Here is a 9291-nt window from a genome sequence, read left to right as displayed (position 1 = left end):
AGGTCTTTCATTGCCCTGGCAACTTGCATCACAGCAGCACCCACAGTAGATTTGCCCACTCCAAATTGATTCCCGACTGACCGGTAGCTGTCTGGCGTTGCAAGCTTCCACAGGGCTATCGCCACTCACTTCTCTACTGTGAGGGCTGCTCTCATCCTGGTATTCTGGCGCTTCAGGGCAGGGGAAAGCAAGTCACAAAGTTCCATGAAAGTGCCCTTACGCATGCAAAAGTTTCGCAGCCACTGGGAATCGTCCCACACTTGCAACACGATGCGGTCCCACCAGTCTGTGCTTGTTTCCCGGGCCCAGTATCGGCGTTCCACGGCATGAACCTGCCCCAGTAACACCATGATTTCCACATTGCTGGGGCCTGTGCCTTGTGAGAGGTCTATGTCCATGTCAATTTCCTCATCAATCTCGTCGCCGCGCTGCAATTGCCTCCTCGGCTGGCGCTGGTTTTGCTTTGGCATGTCCTGGCTCTGCATATACTGCAGGACAATGCGCGTGGTGTTCATAGTGCTCAGAATTGCCGCGGTGATCTGAGCAGGCTCCATGATCACAGTGCTATGGCGTCTGGTCTGAAAAAAGGCGCGAAAATAGTATCTGAGGGAGGGAGGGTCGAGTGACGACATGGCGTACAGGTACAGGGAATTAAAATCAACAAAGGTGGCTGTGCATCAGGGAGACACACAAACAACTGTCACAGAATGGCCCCCCAAAGATTTAACTCAAAACCCTGGGTTTAGCAGGCCGTTGATTTCACGGAGGGAGGGGGAAGCAAATGAATACAAATCTATTTTTTACATCTTTAGCTGGCGGACGACAGTGCAGCATGACTGATAGCCCTCGGCATCTTCTGGGTGCTTGGCAGCAAATACTGGGCGCTTGGCAGAAAATGGCATACTACGACTGATAGCCATCATCATCGTCATTGTGAAGACAGCAGAATATTACTGGGGGGATGGGGGGACATACGGAGTTCCAGCCAGCCACTGCCGTACGATGACGACGGATACCAGTCATAATAAGCCATATACTGCCAAAAGGCAGAAGGCAAGGGGCTGGTGCAATGCAGCCCTAAGGCTACCAGCCCCATGGCTGCCAGCACCCAGATCGCCAATGAAGGCTACCAGTCATGCTGCACCGTCTACCGCCAAAAGGCAGATAGCTGCTGCTGTGTAGCAATGCAGTACCACGTCTGCCGGCACCCAGATGACATATGGTGACGGTGAGCTGAGCTGAGCGGGCTCCATGCTTGCCGTGGTATGTTGTCTGCACAGGTAACCCAGGTAAAAAGGCGCGAATCTATTGTCTGCTGTTGCTCTGACGGAGGGGCCTGACGACGGAGGAGCCTGACGACATGTACCCAGAACCCCCCGCGACACTGTTTTGCATCATTCAGGCATTGTGATCTCAACCCAGAATTCCAATGGGCGGCGGAGACTGCGGGAACTGTGGGATAGCTACCCATAGTGCAACGCTCCAGAAGTCGACGCTTGCCTCGGTACTGTGGACGCGGTCCGCCGACTAGAGCACTTAGAGCATTTTATGTGGGGACACACACAATCGGCTGTATACAACCGATTTCTATAAAACCGGCTTCTATAAATTCGACCTAATTTCGTAGTGTAGACATACCCTAACAGATGTGCCACATGACTCTTTGTTGCTTTTTACAGATCCAGACTAACACGGCTACCCCTCTGATACTTGAACTCTGTATTGTAGTTTAAATAAATTGCTCAAAGTTCTGTATTTATATATCTAGTAAGGAATCAATTTGTCAGAAAACATTTCCTAAACCTTTTTCATTGTCATTGTCATTATTACAGACATAGTTGCTGATGAGTACTTTGAAATAAATTACCAAAATAATTGAAACTGGTGTGATTATATTGTGATATTTTGACAAATAAAAATTTGCAGAATTGTAAAATGTGTTGTGCAGAATTCCCCCAGGAGTACAGAAATGCATCCATAAACTGAATTTCGCAAGGTTGAAGAGGAAGTACATCAGGCTTAAGACAAGAGTTGAAGATGCTGGGCCATGCCAGCTGTGGGCAAGACTCACCTTCTACTAGGTTTCAGAGCATGTTTTGAGAAGAACCCCTGGTTCTTCTGAGGTCAGTCGGAAGCCCGAAGGCATCCATTAAGCATAGTTTCAACATGAGGCAGGTCAGACACCGCAAAAAGAGTCACTCTTAGGGTATGTCTACACTACGAGAGTAGTTCGATTTTACTTAAATCGAATTTGTGGAATCGATCTTACAAAGTCGAACGTGTGTATCCACACTAAGGACAGTAATTCGACTTTGTGAGTCCACACTAACGGGGTAAGCGTCGACATTGGAAGCGGTGCACTGTGGGCAGCTATCCCACAGTTCCCGCAGTCCCCGCTGCCCATCGGAATTCTGGGTAGAGCCACCCAATGCCTGCTGGGTGAAAAAATGTGTCGAGGGTGGTTCTGGGTAACTGTCGTCATTCAACGGTCACTACCGCCCTCCCTCCCTGAAAGCGCCGGCGGGCAATTCAGTTCGCGCGCTTTTCTGGCGAGTGACAGCGCGGACGCCACAGCACTGCGAGCATGGAGCCCGCTGCGATCATCGCTGCAGTTATGGCCGTTGTCAACTCCTCACACCTTATCGTCCACCTTTTTCACAGTCAGATGCTGAGAAATCGAGCGAATAGGCTACGGCAGCGCAGTGAGGACATTAAGTGTGAGAGGGGCACAGACCTCTCACAAAGCACGGGACCCCGCGCCGTGGACATCATGGTGGCAATGGGTCATGTTCATGCCGTGGAACGGCGATTCTGGGCCCAGGAAACAAGCACGGACTGGTGGGACCGCATAGTGCTGCAGGTCTGGGATGAATCACAGTGGCTGCGAAACTTTCGGATGCGTAAGGGAACTTTCCTGGAACTCTGTGAGTTGCTGTCCCCTGCCCTGAAGCGCAAGGACACCCGGATGCGAGCAGCCCTGACTGTCCAGAAGCGAGTGGCCATAACCCTCTGGAAACTTGCAACGCCAGACAGCTACCGGTCAGTCGCGAACAGGGGCTGCTAACAGGGAGTTTCGCAAGGGAGTTCTCCAGGTGAAGGAGGAGCTAATACAGCATCTGTGGGGTAAGTGACTGTCTGTAGTGTGTATTCGTTTGTGTTTGGGGGTTACTTGCTGTGTGCTGAGCTTGTGTTTGTCAGTCTGTTTGTTTGGTTGGTTGGTTGAGGGACCGTGTGCTCTGGCTGGCAGTTGGAGGCAGGTTTGAAAGCTCGAAGCCTCTGGTAATTGGCTGAGCCTTAATCAGTGGGCGGGGCATTCACTCAGGCCAAGGCTTTATAAAGCCGCGCACAAGCGACCAGGGAGCTTTGCGAACAGGGGCTGCTAACAGGAAGTTTCGCAAGGGAGTTTGGAAGGGGAGTGAGAAGGGAGTGGGAGTCCCTCGCCGGCCGTAACCCCTTCCCCGTGGCCCCCCCCTAAAACCCTAAAACCTGTAAACCGAACCACATTCCAAAACTACTTTCTGTAAACCACCCTTCCACTAACTAGGAGACAATGCAGGCAGAAGCCCAGCAGCAGAGTCGGGGCTATCCAGTTTATTGCACTGAGTGTTGCATGTATGATTACCTGCCCTGTGGGCGGGTGGCGTATGTGTGCAGTCGGTGCAAGGAGCTCCTGGCCCTCAGAGACCATATACGGACTTTGGAGGCCAGGGTGGCGGAACTGGAAGAGCTAAGAGAGGCAGAGAGGTATGTTGATGAGGCCTTCTGGGACACTGTAGAATTGTCCCACCTCCGCTCAGACAGCTCCTATGCTGTTGAGGAGGAAGAACGGCCCAGGGAAGTAGAGCAGTCAATGGGAGCAGAAGGAAACCTTCCCGTAGTTGGGACCCTCCTTCCAGATGGTGCTGGGGTTGCCTCTCGCACTGAGGTTGCCTCTCCGGGGGAGGGAACTCCAGTTTCTAGGAAAAGGCAGGTGTTAGTAATGGGAGATTCGATTATTAGAAATGTAGATAGCTGGGTCTGTGATGACCGGGAGAACCGTATGGTGACTTGCCTGCCTGGTGCGAAGGTTGCGGATCTCTCGAGGCATCTAGATAGACTTATGTGTAGTGCTGGGGAGGAGCCGGTGGTCGTGGTACCAATGACATAGGGAAGGGTAGGAGAGATGTCCTGGAAGCCAAATTTAGGCTGCTAGGGAAGAGACTGAAATCCAGGACCTCTATGGTGGCATTTTCAGAAATGGTCCCAGTTCCACGTGCAGGGCCAGGTAGGCAGGCAGAGCTTCAGAGTCTCAATGCGTGGATGAGACGATGGTGTAGAGAGGAGGGGTTCACGTTCATTAGGAACTGGGGAAACTTCTGGGATGGGAGGAGCCTATACAGGAGAGATGGGCTCCACCTAAACCAAAGTGGAACCAGACTGCTGGCACTAAACATTAAAAAGGTTGTAGAGCAGTTTTTAAACTAGGAGATGGGGGAAAGCCGACTGCTGCAGAGGAGCGTGTGGATCGGACACAGACTTCTCTTAGGGGAGAGTCTGATGATAGAGAATCTCCAGGTTATAGTCAGGAGCAGAGGAATGAAAAGTATAATGTAAGGGCCGGATCGGATGATAAACAGTCACATAAAAAAGAATCTGGCACATCAGAAAAAGGCAGGCTAATAAATAGGGACAAGTTTTTGAAGTGCTTGTACACTAATGCCAGAAGTCTAAATAATAAGATGGGTGAACTAGAGTGCCTTGTGATAAAGGAGGATATAGATATAATAGGCATTACAGAAACCTGGTGGACTGAGAGCAATCAATGGGACACAATCATTCCGGGATACAAAATATATCGGAAGGACAGAACAGGTCGTGCAGGGGGAGGAGTGGCACTATATGTGAAAGAAAGTGTAGATTCAAATGAAGTGAAAATCTTAAGCGAATCCACATGTTCCATAGAGTCTGTATGGATAGAAATTTTATGCTCTAGTAAAAATATAACATTAGGGATCTATTATCGACCACCTGACCAGGACAGTAATAGTGATGATGAAATGCTAAGGGAGATTAGAGAGGCTATCAAAATTAAGAACCCAATAATAGTGGGGGATTTCAATTATCCCCATATTGACTGGGAACATTTCACTTCAGGACGAAATGCAGAGATAAAATTTCTCGATACTTTAAATGACTGCTTCATGGAGCAGCTGGTACGGGAACCCACAAGGGGAGAGGCAACTCTAGATTTAATCCTGAGTGGAGCGCAGGAGCTGGTCCAAGAGGTAACTATAGCAGGACCACTTGGAAATAGTGACCATAATACAATAGCATTCAACATCCCTGTGGTGGGAAGAACACCTCAACTGCCCAAAACTGTGGCATTTAATTTCAAAAGGGGGAACTATACAAAAATGAGGGGGTTAGTTCGACAAAAGTTAAAAGGTACAGTGACTAAAGTGAAATCCCTGCAAGTTGCATGGGCCCTTTTTAAAGACACCATAATAGAGGCCCAACTTCAATGTATACCCCAAATTAAGAAAAACAGTAAAAGAACTAAAAAAGAGCCACCGTGGCTTAACAACCATGTAAAAGAAGCAGTGAGAGATTAAAAGACTTCCTTTAAAAAGTGGAAGTCAAATCCTAGTGAGGCAAATAGAAAGGAGCACAAACACTGCCAACTTAAGTGCAAGAGTGTAATAAGAAAAGCCAAAGAGGAATTTCAAGAACGGCTAGCCAAAAACTCCAAAGGTAATAACAAAATGTTTTTTAAGTACATCAGAAGCAGGAAGCCTGCTAAACAACCAGTGGGGCCCCTTGATGATCAAAATACAAAAGGAGTGCTTAAAGACGATAAACTCATTGCGGAGAAACTAAATGGATTCTTTGCTTCAGTCTTCACGGCTGAGGATGTTAGGGAGATTCCCAAACCTGAGCTGGCTTTTGTAGGTGACAAATCTGAGGAACTGTCACAGATTGAAGTGTCATTAGAGGAGGTATTGGAATTAATTGATAAACTCAACATTAACAAGTCACAGGGACCAGATGGCATTCACCCAAGGGTTCTGAAAGAACTCAAATGTGAAGTTGCGGAACTATTAACTAAGGTTTGTAACCTGTCCTTTAAATCGGCTTCGGTACCCAATGACTGGAAGTTAGCTAATGTAACGCCAATATTTAAAAAGGGCACTAGGGGTGATCCCGGCAATTACAGACCGGTAAGTCTAACGTCGGTACCGGGCAAATTGGTTGAAACAATAGTAAAGAATAAAATTGTCAGACACATAGAAAAACATAAACTCTTGAGCAATAGTCAACATGGTTTCTGTAAAGGGAAATCGTGTCTTACTAATCTATTAGAGTTCTTTGAAGGGGTCAACAAACATGTGGACAAGGGGGATCCAGTGGACATAGTATACTTAGATTTCCAGAAAGCCTTTGACAAGGTCCCTCACCAAAGGCTCTTACGTAAATTAAGCTGTCATGGGATAAAAGGGAAGGTCCTTTCATGGATTGAGAACTGGTTAAAGGGCAGGGAACAAAGGGTAGGAATTAATGGTAGATTCTCAGAATGGAGAGGGGTGACTAGTGGGGTTCCCCAAGGGTCAGTCCTCGGACCAATCCTATTCAATTTATTCATAAATGATCTGGAGAAAGGGGTAAACAGTGAGGTGGCAAAGTTTGCAGATGATACTAAACTACTCAAGATAGTTAAGACCAAAGCAGATTGTGAAGAACTTCAAAAAGATCTCACAAAACTAAGTGATTGGGCAACAAAATGGCAAATGAAATTTAATGTGGATAAATGTAAAGTAATGCACATTGGAAAAAATAACCCCAACTATACATACAACATGATGGGGGCTAATTTAGCTACAACGAGTCAGGAAAAAGATCTTGGCATCATCGTGGATAGCTCTCTGATGATGTCCACGCAGTCTGCAGAGGTGGTCAAAAAAGCAAACAGGATGTTAGGAATCATTAAAAAGGGGATAGAGAATAAGACTGAGAATATATTATTGCCCTTATATAAATCCATGGTACGCCCACATCTCGAATACTGTGTACAGATGTGGTCTCCTCACCACAAAAAAGATATTCTAGCACTGGAAAAGGTTCAGAAAAGGGCAACTAAAATGATTAGGGGTTTAGAGAGGGTCCCATACCAGGAAAGATTAAAGAGGCTAGGACTCTTCAGCTTGGAAAAGAGAAGACTAAGGGAGGACATGATAGAGGTATATAAAATCATGAGCGATGTCGAGAAAGTGGATAAGGAAAAGTTATTTACTTATTCCCATAATACAAGAACTAGGGGTCACCAAATGAAATTAATAGGCAGCAGGTTTAAAACAAATAAAAGGAAGTTCTTCTTCACTCAGCGCACAGTCAACTTGTGGAACTCCTTACCTGAGGAAGTTGTGAAGGCTAGGACTATAACAATGTTTAAAAGGGGACTGGATAAATTCATGGTGGCTCAGTCCATAAATGGCTATTAGCCAGGATGGGTTTAAGAATAGTGTCCCTAGCCTCTGTTCGTCAGAGGATGGAGATGGATGGCAGGAGAGCGATCACTTGATCATTGCCTGTTAGGTTCACTCCCTCTGGGGCACCTGGCATTGGCCACTGTCGGTAGACAGATACTGGGCTAGATGGACCTTTGGTCTGACCCGGTACGGCCATTCTTATGTTCTTATGTTCTTATGAATCACTTTGGCATGGGCAAATCTACCGTGGGGGTTGCAGTGATGCAAATAGCCAACGCAATCGTTGAGCTACTGCTCTCAAAGGTAGTGACCCTGGGAAACGTGCAGGTGATCATAGATGGCTTTGCCGCGATGGGATTCCCAAACTGCGGTGGGGCTATAGATGGAACTCACATCCCTATCCTGGGACCGGACCACCAGGCCAGCCAGTACATTAACCGAAAGGGCTACTTTTCGATGGTGCTGCAAGCACTGGTGGACCATAGGGGACGTTTTACCAACATCAACGTCGGATGGCCGGGCAAGGTTCATGACGCTCGTGTCTTCAGGAACTCTGGTCTGTTTAGATGCCTACAGGAAGGTATTTTCTTCCCGGACCACAAAATAACTGTTGGAGATGTGGAGATGCCTACCGTGATCCTCGGGGACCCAGCCCTGGCTCATGAAGCCCTATACAGGCGCCCTGGACACTGACAAGGAACTCTTCAACTACCGGCTGAGCAAGTGCAGAATGGTGGTGGAGTGTGCTTTTGGACGTCTCAAGGGGAGATGGAGAAGCTTACTGACTCGCTCAGATCTCAGCGAAACCAATGTCCCCATTGTTATTGCGGCTTGCTGTGTGCTCCACAATCTCTGTGAGAGCAAGGGGGAGACCATTATGGCGGGGTGGGAGGTTGAGGCAAATAGCCTGGCTGCTGATTACGCCCAGCCAGACAGCCGTGCGATTAGAAGAGCACAGCGGGATGCGCTGTGCATCCGGGAGGCTTTGAAAGATAGGTTCCTCAGTGAGCAGGGTAACCTGTGACTGTTAAGTTTGTTTAAAGAGAAGCTGAACCTGCCCCCGTTTCGTTACCCTGCTAATGTTGACTATCCTCTCCTTTTACATACCCCGTTCACCCCGTTCCCCCCCTTCCAACACACGTTTAAAAATAAAGTTAATGGAAGTTTGTTAATGAACACCATGTTTTTTATTACTGATTTTGCGGTAAAGGGTTGAAACTGGGACGCAGACTGTGGAGGGGAGAGGGCGTAGTGATGTAAAGACCGCTTCTAAAATCTAGGAATGACAGGCTCCTGCTCCTAGAGCGGTCCGCAGTGGCGGACTGGTTGTTTCAACGGAGCCTGCCACCCCTCCTTTTCGGGACTCTGTGTGTGGGGGCTATGTGACTTTGTGGCGTGGGAGGACGGTTACAGATCCCCTGCTGCGTGTCTCTGTCATCCAGGATCTTGACCGCTGCATAAGATCTCCAACCGCCCTCCCCCACCAAAAAGTCACATAGCCCCCGCTCCCCCCACAGAACATGAAAACCACCTCCCAGAATGACCAGGGTGCCTACTGACTGCAGTGTGTGTGTGCCCTGTTTCAGAACCTGCCCCCATTTCTGTACCCTGGTTAAGGTGATTGTCCTCTCCAATTACCAACCCCCTTCCCCCCCCTTCCAACACACTGTCCTCTAAAAGAACATGACAGAAACAGTAATAAACAGAAACATATTTTTTATTATCAACACAACAGTTAGGGGATGAACCTGGGACGGGGGCTTGGGTGAGGCAGGAAGGAAAGGACTTATCAAAATGTAGGGAATGAGAGCCTTCTGGTACTTGAGGA

Source organism: Emys orbicularis, chromosome 21 (genome assembly GCF_028017835.1).
Source record: "Emys orbicularis isolate rEmyOrb1 chromosome 21, rEmyOrb1.hap1, whole genome shotgun sequence".
NCBI classification, from domain to species: Eukaryota; Metazoa; Chordata; order Testudines; family Emydidae; genus Emys; species Emys orbicularis.
This window is presented reverse-complemented; position numbering follows the sequence as displayed.